General features: G+C 38.7%; 1 protein-coding gene across 3 annotated transcripts in view; it reads left to right on the top strand.

Annotated features, from left to right (window-relative positions):
- The window catches only part of CHRM3 (cholinergic receptor muscarinic 3), a 283,776-nt gene that overhangs the window by 7,676 nt on the left and 262,159 nt on the right, over positions 1-13,941 (top strand). Inside the window, exon 2 of one of the 3 annotated variants that reach the window (XM_048079917.2) lies at positions 8,369-8,434. The exons of the other annotated variants lie outside the window; for them this stretch is intronic. The gene's annotated coding sequence lies outside the window, so the exon portion shown is untranslated. The remainder of the gene's footprint in view (positions 1-8,368; positions 8,435-13,941) is intronic. 3 annotated transcript variants of the gene reach the window in all.

Raw genomic sequence — 13,941 nt, 5'->3', positions numbered from 1 at the left:
ACACAGTGTGATAAGGGAGTATATCAACAGAATTGACAGCATTTGACGTTGCTCCTGATGATGGACCATCATAGGTGTGTGCCGCTCTCAGATTTTTCCTTTTCAGTTGTGCACGCCGTTTTCACTGGCAAAGCGTAATGCCTAGTAAGACTTCTAAATAAAAATAGAAGTGATTATTACTCTTCCTCCCCTCCCATGTCTCCATCCAAAACATGCAGTTGTTTTATGAAAGCAAGTACATAGAAGATGGAGATACTTGAGAAGATGAACTGTATTTTTCAGAAGAAGCAGACGGTGTTTATACTGTTCACTTCTGAGTCAGTAATTTTCATTCTCACTCAACTCAATGAAAGCTGTGTTTGTTTGCTAAAGGGAATGCTAAAGAGGCAAAAATGTGCAAGCAAGATTGAAAAAGAGGCTTATAAAAATAGCAGTAGGTTTGTGCATCCTTGAAAAGTGGTAGATAAAAAAAGCAAAGTGTATTTAATATATAGAAACCTTTCAATCAGTCTTTAAAGGCTGTCCAGATCGTGATCACTTTCTGCGACAGCTCGTCTAGAAATTTCTGGTTTTCTGCTGCAACTATGTTAGCTTGAGTGCTTCCAGCTTGAGCTAGCCTCTCATGGATTGAAGAGCCAACAGCGAATATTTTCCTAAGTACGTTTGGTTCTTCTTCTGGACCTACAATACAACTTAAACCAAGTTACAAATTCATATGAATTTGGACAAAAGCTACTATGATTCTCTTTCTTTAAAGACAGTGTCCAAACACTTCGAGAACTGATGAATTTTTTCAAGGTCTTAAACTCATATCCAGAAATCAAAGAGATGAGATGCTAATTTTATAGGTAAAACCTTAATGAAAGTATTTATTCAAATCTAATTTTCATTACTATGATTCTGAAGATTAAATTTTATACAAGTTATGTTTCTTGTAAATGCAACCTAACTGATCCATTGTTAAAAACACACTTTTAGCTGGGAGGAAAATAGTTTTAAAGGTATTTACTTCTCTAGTTTGGATTAGAAAAATGCCATTTGTCATATTCATTTCTACATTGTGTTGTATTGCCATCCATGAATAAACTACTGAAGCTGAACAGATAGCATGATTCTTACTAGTGTTTGCTCCTCTGCCTCCTTTTCAAATAACAATGTTAGGTTATAAAATGAAAATTGTGATTCTAGAAAGACTTTCTCATTAGGAATGCTAAGGAAGTATGGATTTTGATTTATAGATACGTATTAAACACTTTCTTGAATTAAGGTGGGAAAAAAAAGCAATCTATTTAGGACTCAAAGCCGCTCATTTAAGAAGGCATATGTTGAGTCTGCTGTCCAGAAGTGTTATTCAGTATGCAGGTACTTGTATGGAAAACCTTTGTGAGGAATTATATGCTGATGCTTTTCAGGGCACTTGTGAGCAAATCTGTTGCTGATATAAGCTGCCAGGAGCAGCTCTTGAATTATGGGTATGGTAGAATCGAACTTTTAAATGTCTGAAGCAGAAGAATGAGGGTTATGCTACTCTAGACAATAAGAGCTGAGAGATCCATGAAGATCCAGCGTATACCTGTAGGTGCTGAGGCCTTAAAAATAAATAATAAAAAAAAAAACAACACATCTCAACTGAACTTCATGTAAAAGAAAATAATAGATGAAAAGCATGTCATCTATTTTCTTAGTGTTAGCGTATACATAATTCTATCTTGTCATATTTGTAAGCTTACGAAAGTGGATGTGCAAAGATAAATATGATCAGGTATGTTGTTTTCAGGAAGAAAATAATCATAAACTTTTGTGAAAAATTTGTAATGTACTGACAGCTCTTTAATGTAGCTAAATGGCCAGCTACTAGAAATTAGACAGCATTAGCATGCAGAGGTCTTATCTTTGTTATATTAGTTTGAAGCTTTCCATGGTACAGTGAGTCATCTGGGAGGCCAGTATCTATCTCTGTGTCAGATCTCATCAACTCATTTCACTTGATATGTTGTTCTGGTCAGTTTTTGTTTGTTTCTAGGAATAATATACTCATTTTACAACAGCCATATAGTTTTGCTCCTGCTTCTCTTAAATTGTGTAGTGATTACTATTTTTATGGCTGTTACGGAGCACAAAGGTTCCTTTAAAAAAATAAAAACTATATTTTTATGAGATGGTACTGTTTTCGTGTTATGGTTTATGTAATGGGATGGGTAAGAATTTATTTGTATTGCGTATTTATTTATAATGACAAGAACAGTTGAATGCTCCAAGCACTTGTGTTGTAGCCTCTTGTGGCTGGGCGACTTGCATGACATTCCTTCATTCTGTGTTGTGGCTGAAATTGGGTGTTGCAGCGTTGTAAGGGCAAGGTTTCTGAATCTTAGCGTTGGACAGACTGAAAAACTAAATTTCAAGGTTGTTCCTTTCAATTACTCAGAACCTTCTACTGAATGTATTTGAAATTCATAGCTTTTTTGAGTTATTTTCCTTTTTTTTTAAATTAAAATAACTTTGGTTAGCATTTCACTGTGTTTTTCCAATTGGTAATGCTGCTGCTCCAGATCTCAATGTTTAAAAAATGAACAAACAAACAAAACAACAACAAAAAAACTAACACGAGGCTTTGTGGATTTATTGGAAACTGGCTTGAACCTACAATATTTAACTAGTATCCGTGGTATGGGGAATGCAGGGTAGTTACCATATGGTTTTTGACAAAAGTGCTAAAAAGAAATACTTCTGTAGGAAATCAGAAGTCTAGTGGTAAAGGTGGTAAACTATGTGTGGGCCTGAATTTCTAAACTAGAAAGTGAGGGTGCTTCCCATCCCTGATGCCAACTGTCCCAGACTGTTAAGGATTAAGAGCAGTGACTATATGGAGAAAAGCTGCTCTCCGCATGCTTTGCTAACTCATTCAGGCTACACCCAAAAGGTAAAACCCTAAAAGGGAGTGTTCATACGCTTGACGGTTGTGGATATATGCCATCTGTCTGTGTTGCAATTTCTTTGTTTGTTTCTTTGTTTTTATAAACATTCATGGGAATATCCTGAAAGGTATTGGGTGAAACCTAGCACCACTGAGTTAAAGGAGGTTTCTTTGCTTTGGATTTAGCCAAATTGAAGTTTCAGTTCATCCTGGGTTTCACTTTCCTTCATTTTTCAAGCTCGGACAACAGAAAGTGTTTTTTTTTTTTTTCTGCACAGTTTGACTTGTGTGTTTTCTTTATAACTTTTTTCTGGAGCTTTCCAGCAGGAGTGCATCAAAAATTCTTCCCCCTTCCCTCCACCCCCCCCCTTTTTTTTTTCCCCCCACCAAAACCATTGCACTCTCCTAGTTAAAATGGAACAGAAATGTGAATTCTAGAAACATGTGGCCAGGCAGCCTCCTTTTGGCAAGTGAGATGTGGAGAGTGTACGTGTACAAAACATACTTCAAGGCATGTCCTAATCAACTTAGGTAAAATAAATTGAAATAAATATCCCAAACTATTTGCAGCAGTTAAATTATATTAATTTAAATCAGATTAAAGCTATAATGTGTGTAGCTATTTTCATGTCAAGATAAGCTTAAGCAATATTCTTCCTCTGATCCTAGTTCAGAGTAACAAGCAGGCCAGAATGCTTCATTTGAGGATTGTTATTTCCTTTTTGAATTTCTAGTCTTTGTTTCTTCTCCTGGTTGGCTCTGTAATTTTTTCCAAATATCCTTGTTTGTCCGTATTTACAAGTTTGCGTCTGGGACAATGAGCCATATATATATACACACACAACTTTTCATAGTGAGAATCATGAAACTGGAACAAGTATTTTAAGCAGCTAATTAAGCACAAAAGCATAAGAATAGAGGTAGAGCTTCAAGTAGGATTTTTTTTTTTGTGCGTGTATTGGAGAGAGTAGAATGTAAGTTTAAAAACACGTGAATCACTGGGGAAACTCGAGTGAAATGGCACACATGGAACAGAGCTGGAGTTCTCCATGTTGTATTGTGCATGTAAAATTAAGAAAGTCATCTTCTGAATCGGCCCGCAAGAATGAAAGGTCCTTGTTACAATATTGCTATGGCAAGAGTAGTATTAAGTATGGATTGGTTTCTTGGCAACGTTATGGCATTTTCTCTTTTCAGCAAAAGTCTGACTTGGAGAATGCTGACTGAAAGCTGAGTAATATCAGATGGTCGTCTTCCTCCTCTATGGCTTCTATCAGTTAAGTCTTCAGTAGCTTAATCTCAGTGTTTCTGTGAAGTTAATAGATTGCTGCATTATACCACAAGGGTAGTATCCTTTCAATCTGGGTTTAAGTGAAATGCTAGGTCTAGTTGAGATGTTAACATGGATATTGCAGAGGTATCATGTAAATATGTGAATAGCTGTCTGTTACGTAGTTCAAGATGCTATAAAATGGACAAATGACTGTTAAAAGTTTGCACATCTACATGTGACAACAGGTATTGAGCACTCGCTTACCAGTTAAAAAGTTAACTAAAATTTTGGATTTGGGTGAAGAAAAAGATGTTAGAATATGAAGATTATTCAGGAGTTCATAATCTCAGAGGAAGAGGCAAAGCTGGATATGCACAATATGTTTGACTGAAAAGCTGGTTTTTCTTTTGTATGCAAGTGCAGACAACTGTGCAAACAGCTGTAGAACATGGCAACATTTATGTCGAAGAGCTTAATATAAAGAAATGTGAGTATGAATTAGCCAAATACCAAAAGCTGTCCTTACTTATGTCAATTTCTAGCTCCTCTAGGGTCATCCTCAGTTCTTCACAGAGCATCCAGTATGTGTGCTTGTCTTCTCAGAAATATCTCAGAATTTTAGGTAGCTGTAGCCTTTGTGGCATCTTCGGGATGAGCGGGGGCTACGTAGACAGACTTTACTAACTGCATCAATTTTCTTTAACGTACTGTCTGTGCCCTATACTAATGTGTGCTTTCTATGTCGTTACTTCTCTTTCTGAGAGGAAAGTTACCAGAAGTGTATGCTGAGTGTTGCCATTTTGACATTGGAGAACAAAGTGCTTATTTGGGTTATTCTCTTCTATTTTAATCAATTTTCTGTTGCACAAGTATGAGTTGAGAATGTCCATGTTTTGATTACCAAACCTGTAGTTTCTTCATACTGTTGTAATAATAGTGAGTCTTAAATGCACAAAACTTCTGATGCTACAGAGCAGCCATATTGCATAATGAGTTCAGCACAGAAACCTGACAGAACTAACTGGTCTGAGGATTTTGTTTACTTTTCTTACAAAGCTGGTAAAATTAATTAGTCAACTAGCTACAGCAGAGGGAACTTGACCAATTGCTCAGGCATGACCAGTGGATCCTGGCAGTTCACAACAGCTGTATTTCTACCTCAGGAAACTTAACTCTTTAGATTGTATGGCATCTGTTTGCTGCATAGGCTAATTTTCATTAAGTTACTTATTTTTCCCTTTTAATTTACTGAGATTTCCTTTTTGCTCTTATTATTATTCTCTAGTTAAAATTCAGAGACAGCAAAAGAGGACAGTTACCCAACCACAGAGACAGACTGGCCACCCAAAGAGAGTTTGAAGTTCAGTAACTCTAGTCATGGGGAGGAAGTGGAGGAAGGTTGTTTTAGTCAGTCGTGGATTTGAAGCCACAGTGCTTTAAAGCTTCAGCATTGCTGTTGTGCCTTGACAATCTGGATAGATGTTTTCAGTTTCCATGACAAAGTAAAAGTTGTCTGATATTGAGGCAGCGGGAGCCTGGAGGCAATGGCGGAAGTGAGATGATGGGCAACTGTTGAAGTAATTTGCTAGCATTTATTCCTGTCCTAGACACATCTAAGCAGTCACACAGACACCTCTCAATGAGGGATAAATATCAAAATCTGGTTCCTAGCAGTCTTCATATATAATCTTAACGTGATTCCAACATGACGGGACACAGCTATATCCAAATACGCTTACAAGCTTGCAGACTGCTCTTTACTAATGAACCATTTACACAAAAGGTTTCATTTTTGCCCTCTAAAAAAGGGTTCTGCTAATCTTATTGAATAAATTTGTTTTTTTCACTCTCTAAACAATTAGCTTTATTCTGTGGCAGTCAACTGCCCCCCCCCCCCCCCTCAGAATTATGGGGTTGATATTGGAAGATTATTGATTTTCTTTATATAAAGATGTGGTATTTAGACCACATAGCAGATCAGAAGTGAAATGTTTTCTCCCTTACAATCAGGGATACTGCCTTAGTGGGGAATTTTCTGGCTCCCGTTGATTAAAGTGACAGGGCAGATTTGACGTAGGTAGATTGCCAGTGCTCTCCTGCCCGATAGCTATTGCCGTAATCAGGGTGGAAAGAATTCCTCCATATGCTCTCACAAATTGAGTCGATTTTTTTTCTTCTCCTTTACTTAATAGCCTGCCCTTTGCAGGAGGAATTCCTGTGCTGGGCCTCAGTTGCAGACCACTTCTCCACCAGAAGTGCAGCGTTCTGGCAAGCCAGCACAAAGAGTGAGAATGTGGACAGGAATTGCCAGACCATCACAGTCCATTAATTTTACCTTAATTATACTTTGGCCCGTGATTAATACAGGTCACTGCTGCCTGGTCACATTGTAGATCATGCTGAATATTGTACAATGACAAGTACAACTCCTCTGAGTCGTTTTGACTCCTTGGCTTAAACAATCATTGTTTAAACAGGGTGAGGAAACAGTTTATTTTAAAAATGTTTCCAAGAAGTCCTAATCCCCTTTTGGGGTAAATGGAAGTGTTTCTGCTGTGAGATTCCTTTTAACAGTAAATAGCAGGCAGGTTGAATACTGAGAAAGAGACGGAAAAGGTAATTGAAGTGCTGTTCCGATTTCTCAGTGTGTCAAGTGACAAAATTTCTTGGCAAAAGGTCATGCTTGCAGGTCAAGAGTTGATCAGGTTAAAAGTGTGTGCATGAGGGGTGGTTTCAGGAGGTGATGCTGGACCAGGAGTGCTTAGAAGCAGTCCTGCTCAGTGCCTGCGTATTTGCAAAACTCTCATCTCTGTCATAGGAGCAGCGCTGGGTAGGAGCAGGGAAATCATTAGCTTAGGATAGATCATTCATTCACCATGTAGGCTGCGTGCTTTGTTCTAAGGAGTTTTGAATGTAGTGTTCGTTTCCCTGCAGACTGCTCCAAACACACAGCTCTTCTGGTTTGCAGTGCTCGCAGGTTGTAGTTACATCTTGTGTAACCAGCTGGCATCCACCTGAGCAAGAACTTGCCATCACATCCCTTTTGTCCTTAGCAAGCATCCCTCTTTCTGTACTGTTAGCAATTGAGATATTTTCTTTCTCCGTGTTTCATACGACACAGTATAGCTCCCATGGGAAGGCTGGGTGCCCATGTCTCATGGACAGGGAGGAGTTGCTTGTGAGCTGGCTGTCCTGTAGCCATGACCCCAATGTCACCATGCTGACCACTGAGCAGCTCTCCAAGTGTCACGCTTTGCGTCCTGGTGTTTTCAGGGGAGCTGCTGTGCCTGGAGGTGTGTGACCATAAATCACAGCAGTCCTGGAGAAGGTGGGCTGTCTGTGCTGCAAGGGAATGGGCACAGCTGTGACCGACAGTCACTGCATTCCTGCTCATCACTCAGAGCCTTTCAAAAAAGCCCTGCAAGCGAAAGCACAACAGTTTGAAACTTAAATGTATTCTTGGGAAGTCAGAAATGTATGCCACAGGTTCTGTTTCCCCCCACCTTGGAGGATACTGTTTGGCCTGAGTGATAGTTGTAAGCCCTGAGCATGGACTTTTCTTTCAAACCTAAGTCTCTGTTTTCATGCCTTTTCCTGGTAAGTTGAGTATAACAGATTTGTTTGACAGAAGATTCAGTCTGGTCTGTGTTTTGCCAGGAAAAAGAAAAAGCAAACAACACATGAACAATAGTGTTTCAGGTTGAACAACAACAAAAAAAAATCCGTTGGCTTCACAGTTTTATTTAAAAGACGAAAGATTAATACTTCAGAGTTTCTTGCCTGTTTATACAAGAAACAATGCAAGAGGATTAAAAGTAGTCACTTCAAGACATAAAGCAAGTTAAATTCTTTGACGAAATCACAGCAAAAAGAACATTTAAAAACAAAACCATTTGCATGTAGTCTTAGTAAACGTTATTTTATTGGGAGCTGTTTGTTTACTGGCACCTTCTTTCCAGAGTAATGAATAAGACAATAAATGTGTTTGTATGCAAGTACATCTCTGCAGCCCCTACTTCTCACTCCAGGATTGCAGGAGTGTGGCAGGAACTTCCATAGATGGTGATTGATTCTCTTCAGTTTTAATTATATGTGCATAGATATGGTATGTCTTCAGAAGCTCAAAATTCCTCGCTTGTCTTCGTGTACTGTTATGTGAGAGGTTTTTTTTTTGCTTGTAGGACCTGATGATAGCTTTCCTGCAGTGATGAACAAGTGGGAGTAGGAGGGAAAGAGCTCTTCTCACTGTGAGTCCTACATAATTACACATGAAATGATGGAATGAGTCAAGGCTAGGTTGTCTGGGCATATATGCGTATGTACAGGTTAATACAGGAACAGGAGCTGCATTTCTTAGGTCATTTTCTTAATCTTTTTATATAAGGCTTCCATCAGCCTGTGCAAGAATATGAAAATAATGTTTATTTGTCAACAATTCCTTTCTAATGATAACAAGAACAAACTCTCCCAGCTGTAAGTATTCTTTACATAAGTACCTGAATAATTTGACCACAAAGCTGTTCCACTCTCTCATGTACGTATATTCTTCATTGCTTCATATCTCAGGGAGTTTTGTTCTTGTGTGGAAGTAAACATGAATGTTCCATCTTTGCTATTTTAAGCAAGAAGTGGAAACTTTCATAGGTGAAACAAAGAGTTGAAATGTAAACTGAAACAGATTTCAAGTTGAAGTTCAATTTTGGGGTTATAAACTGCTTTTGTAAGACTTTACTGTATCTTCATTGCTTCTTTTAGACACAATTATGATTGCAAAACATTGTTAGCATTTCTCTGATGTAACAGGATGGCATGAGTGCTGGTCTGAGACCAAGGAGCTGGAAACTCTTGCTTTTACATTCACAGTCTCTGCTGGCTTCTGTGGTGGCAACCAAGTAATGAGAAAAGCATTTTACTAAAAATTTTAACTCCCTACTGTTGTTTTCCCCTCATCTTTTCTTCACCTGCTGGTTTGTACATCTGAGTGTAGAAAAACTAGGATCTCACTCAAATCTCTCTTTAGGTGGTCTTATGATATAAATGTATCCTTTTATTTATATTTTCAAAATTTTAGAGGATGTTGGCTTCTTACCATCTGTCACTAGATAAATTTTAAGTACTGGTATGCCTCTTATCGACTCCTATTTTTGATTTGCCTTTGATTGAAGATAAAGTGCCAGCAATCGCATGTCAAGTTTAGTATGCTGCTCTGCCATCAAGATAACAGCCTGCTAGAGATACTAATCAGTAGTAGGAGAGTTGTAAAACAATCATATGAAGCTCATAACAGTCCCAGCTTGTGACTTTGGATACTGAATAGCCTTTTGTGGGATGCCAGCATAGATCTGTGAGAAATAAGTTGAACATCCTTTTGGTAATCAGGTGCTTAACTCAGATGAATGAAACTGGAATTGGTTCAAATGTGCCCAGTCCTTTCCTGGCAGCATGCTAGAGGAAAATATCTGTTCAATTCTTCTACAAGAGCAAATAGTAGTTAATGAACTCACCTCTCTAGAAACAGAGTTCCATTATTTTTTTTTGTTGGTATGAAATTTCTTCTTAAACATAATTTCAAATGTTCTGTGGCTTGGTCCTGTTCTCTTTAATTCTCTTATTTCTTCAAGTTCTGTTTTCACTTTGCAAATGGTAACTAATTGAAAGCTGTACAAGGTGAGCTAAAGGCTTATTGACTTAAATTGTTTTTTGTGAATAGCAGAATTATTCTGTTGCCTTGCATATCTGGTTTAAATGATTTATTTTGATTTATTATTATGAGCCATTTTGAGTGGGAACAAGTATGAAGTACTATGTAATCTGATGTAATACTTACTGTACATAATCTCTCACCTAATACTGATGAACATTATATTTTAGTAATCACTAGTAATCTATATTTTATTTAGTAATCTATATTTTTAGTAATCAAACTGATGCATACCTGAGAAATCATTAATACTGGTCTCATTGCAGTAAGGTTTTTCTATGAAACATAACATAGTTTTACATTTTCATACATTATTGTAGTTTCTACACTGGGATAAATTAGACTACAAGCACATTTATGCTATCTGTGTGTTCCCATTGGGGAGAGGAAATGGTGGCATGTAGGAGGAATACTGTTGCTGTAAGCAGACAGGGTATGGCTGAAGCACAAAGATTTCTGCTGCAGGTGAACCTTTAAAGACTGCCAGGATCACCTCGCGCATTTCTGAAGGCACACAAGTGTAAATTCTTTTATTTCCTGTGCCATATGACAATTTATGGTAGGAAATGATACATACAGTATTGAGTTAAACTGCAGGAATGATGCAGTTGTCTAAAATGAAAATTCTGCTGCTAGCTCAAGGTTAAGGCTAATTCCTAAGAATGACATCAGATATTCGGTTACAAATTAATACAGATCTGTTCTGAAAAACCTGTGGCAAAGCTTTCACCTGTGTAGTGGTTCCCACCAGCAAGCTTGTGGGGTTTCCATGCAGTACTGATTCCTATGTCGTACATGGTGATTCCCATGGAGACACTATTGCTTGTACACTGCTCTTCCAAGATAACAACCAAAGGTAAATCATGTTTTCTTGTTGCACAACGAAAGCTTGTGTTTTCGAGATCCTGAGGAATTGTCGCGCCTTTCTGGATGATGTGAAGTATGTTGCTTATTTTTACTGTATGGTGTTTTGCATGGTTATGCTTCATCAATATACGGATTTATTAAATGCTTTGGGATGCTATAAGAACCTGTTGTAAACCATTCAAGCTCTCGTATCTTAAAGTTCTTAAAAAACAGTTCACAGGTGAGATATTATGAAGTCAGGGAGATATTTCCATTCAATTTCTGTATGCCATTCTTTTTTTTTTTTCCTAAGGTCAGATAAAATGTGCTTCAGTTAGGTGGTGTCATTTGTGAGTACACATTGGAAAAGAGCCTGAGATCCTTCCTTAACATTTGTCACCTTTCTATATTTTTAATGTATGGCTATATTAGTAGCTGTTTTGCTAGAAGATACTTTTACTTGATGTGAGTACTATAGTCTTTCCTCCTTGGCTATGATGGACTATTTTTTTTTTCTATTAAAAGCACAAACAAATGTACCTTTACCATATGGTGAAATCTTCTCAGATGCACGTGTATGTATCTTAAAATGAATTGTATTGTACTTTGTTCTGAATTTTTTTTGTTTCTTGAAAAGCTGATCAATTTCAGATCTGTTTATTTCTTTAAAAATATGTATCCATTAATACAATAGAAAAGATGAACTGGTTTCTGAGGCCTCACCATAAGAAAGATGTGGGTCCAGATGAGGACCATGAGGCTGATCAGAGGGCTGGGGCACCTCTTCTGTGAAGAAAGGCCGAAGGAGCTGGAAAAGAGGAGGTTCATTGTGGCCTTTGAGTACTTACAGGAGGCTCTAAAGATGGAGAGCAACTTTTTGCAGGGGCAGGTAGTGATAGGAAAGGGGGAATGGTTTCAAAGTAATAGGGGAGATTTAAATTAGATGGCAGGAGGAAATTTAGTCTGAGAGTGGTGAGTCACAGGAACAGGTTGCCCAGAGAAGCTGTGGGTGCTGCATCCCTGGAAGTGTTCAACGGCAGGCTGGATGGGGCTTTGGGCAACCTGGTCTGGTGGGAGGTGTCCCTGCCTATGGCAGGGGGTTGGAACCAGGTGATCCATAAGGTCCCTTCCAACCCAAGTGGTTCTGTGGTGAGAAATAGAATGGAGTAAGTTGAAAGGACAAAATACTTTTTTTTTTGTCTTAATTAATGCTTTTAGCTAATTGGATTACTTGTGAAATAATAAATTTCAGATACTAATGAGATAACTTGATAACGCTGATTAGAATCTCAGCTTTCCACTGAGATTGTGGCCAACATCCAGAGCTACCTCCAAAGGTGCTTGTATCTGAAAATAGTAAGTAGGCTTTTTTAGTTTATTTGAAATTGTTGAAATTCAGTGAATTTGAAAGTATCACTTTAAAATGACTTCTGACTTATGAATGACCTTTAAAAATATAGTTAGGATCTTTTTCATTTATTGGATGGAAAGGAGATATTTGTGGTTTTTGCTTGTTTAGTGCTTCCAGTAGTGTTTAGAGTAACATAAGTCTAGTCAACTTTCTCAGTCTGAAGTACTTTAGATAAACGAAACATTTTCCTGAAATTTGTGGAGAAATAGGAATGCTTACTCAGGAAGAATTGAAATGAGCAAGGTCAGTTTAGTTGAGATTGACATTTTAATACCTGCCTGAATAATTGTGGTACGTGAGGAGAGTTACTGCTCTGCCTCATTTACTGGATTTTATCTCTCTAGTGCATGCCAGTTGTTAGCATGTGTTGCAGCCTGGCTTGTTCAGAAATTAAAGCTTACCCAAAGTAAAATGTATCTCTACCATTTTCCAAAACCTGTCTATTTATCAAAAGTGAAGATTGTTTTTTTTTTTAAACCTTGCCTAAGTGATGGAGCCTAAAAGTGTACTTGACGCTAATGTGTCTACTACACTAAAGGGAAAAGTGAAACGGCCTGGAGAGGGCTGGATACCCCTAAGTGCTAAGTGGCTTGAGAAGAGAGAGATGAAGATGTGCTGTCTGCAGTGACCAAGTACAGACTGGAGGGGAAGTAAAAGCATGAGGCAGCTTTGCGCTGGTTGGACGTTCTGCATCCCTGGAAGGAGAGCATTCCTCCCCTTGCCTCCTCTCAGGCTTCTCCAGCTGCAGGTGGCCCAGCTCCCCTGAGGTGTCTGGCTGTCCTGGTGTGGGCACTGAAAGGTGGCTGAAGTGGGCGCTGGGCAGCAGGGCTGGGGCCTGAAGGATGGGCATGTGAGGAGAAGCAGTGCAAGGAGCATGGGGACCATGTGGCTGCTTGAGGAGGGAAGATGCAAAATCAGTCCTTTGTGACAGCCTGACGTGCTCAGAGTTGCTCCTCTCCTGGGTGGTGCCTTACCTGTACTGCCTGGGAGGCGGCAGGAGCAGCATGACTTCTGCAGTCCATCAGCCCTTTGCCAAAGGAGGGAGCAGCACCTCCTCCATGCCACCAGAGCAGGTGATGCGCTATTTCTAGTGACTCCCGCTGTCGAGTGCGTAAGCAGTCCCGGAAGCAAGGAGTGGAAGTTGGGAATGTGCTCATCACTTCATTACACTAATTATGTTATCAATAAAGTATATCCTAAACAGATTAAGAACAGGCTGCCTTGTCAAAAGGAGCTGTTCAAAATGAAGCCTGCCCATCTTTTCAGAGCTGAAAATCATTTTTGTTAATGGTCTAGAAATAAAGGTGAAATCATAGACAATTATGCTGTCTACGCATTTTATCAAATCGGTAAATAACTGACAGCGATTCAAAGGACTTGTACAGCTGAAGCAGTCAGTTTCTGAAATCGAGGATGGCAGACCCTGGTTGTGGTGCTGGGGACCACAACCTGAAACGTGTGGGCTTTGAAACGGCTAGTGACTGAGCCCAAGTCCCCTAGGTGGTGCTGTAGAAGAAAACGCTAGTGTTATTCCCATAGTTCAATATATACAAAAGGCTGTTTTTAGGCTGACTGAAGTACCTCAAGTATTTCTGATAACAGACCACTTGTTTTCTGATTTATTCTCATGACATAGGATTGAGTCCACGTTATAGAACGATTACCACTATTACCATAAAAGGGTACAAATATACCCTCTTTTGGGAGACGTAGCTTAAGTTTAAGTCTACGTTTTGTTTTGCTTTGTTTTGTATCTGACAGTACTAAAAATCCTCCTGAGTATTTTTTTTTTTCCA

Source organism: Anser cygnoides, chromosome 3 (assembly GCF_040182565.1).
Source record: "Anser cygnoides isolate HZ-2024a breed goose chromosome 3, Taihu_goose_T2T_genome, whole genome shotgun sequence".
In the NCBI taxonomy this organism is placed as follows: domain Eukaryota; kingdom Metazoa; phylum Chordata; class Aves; order Anseriformes; family Anatidae; genus Anser; species Anser cygnoides.
This window is presented reverse-complemented; position numbering and strand designations above follow the sequence as displayed.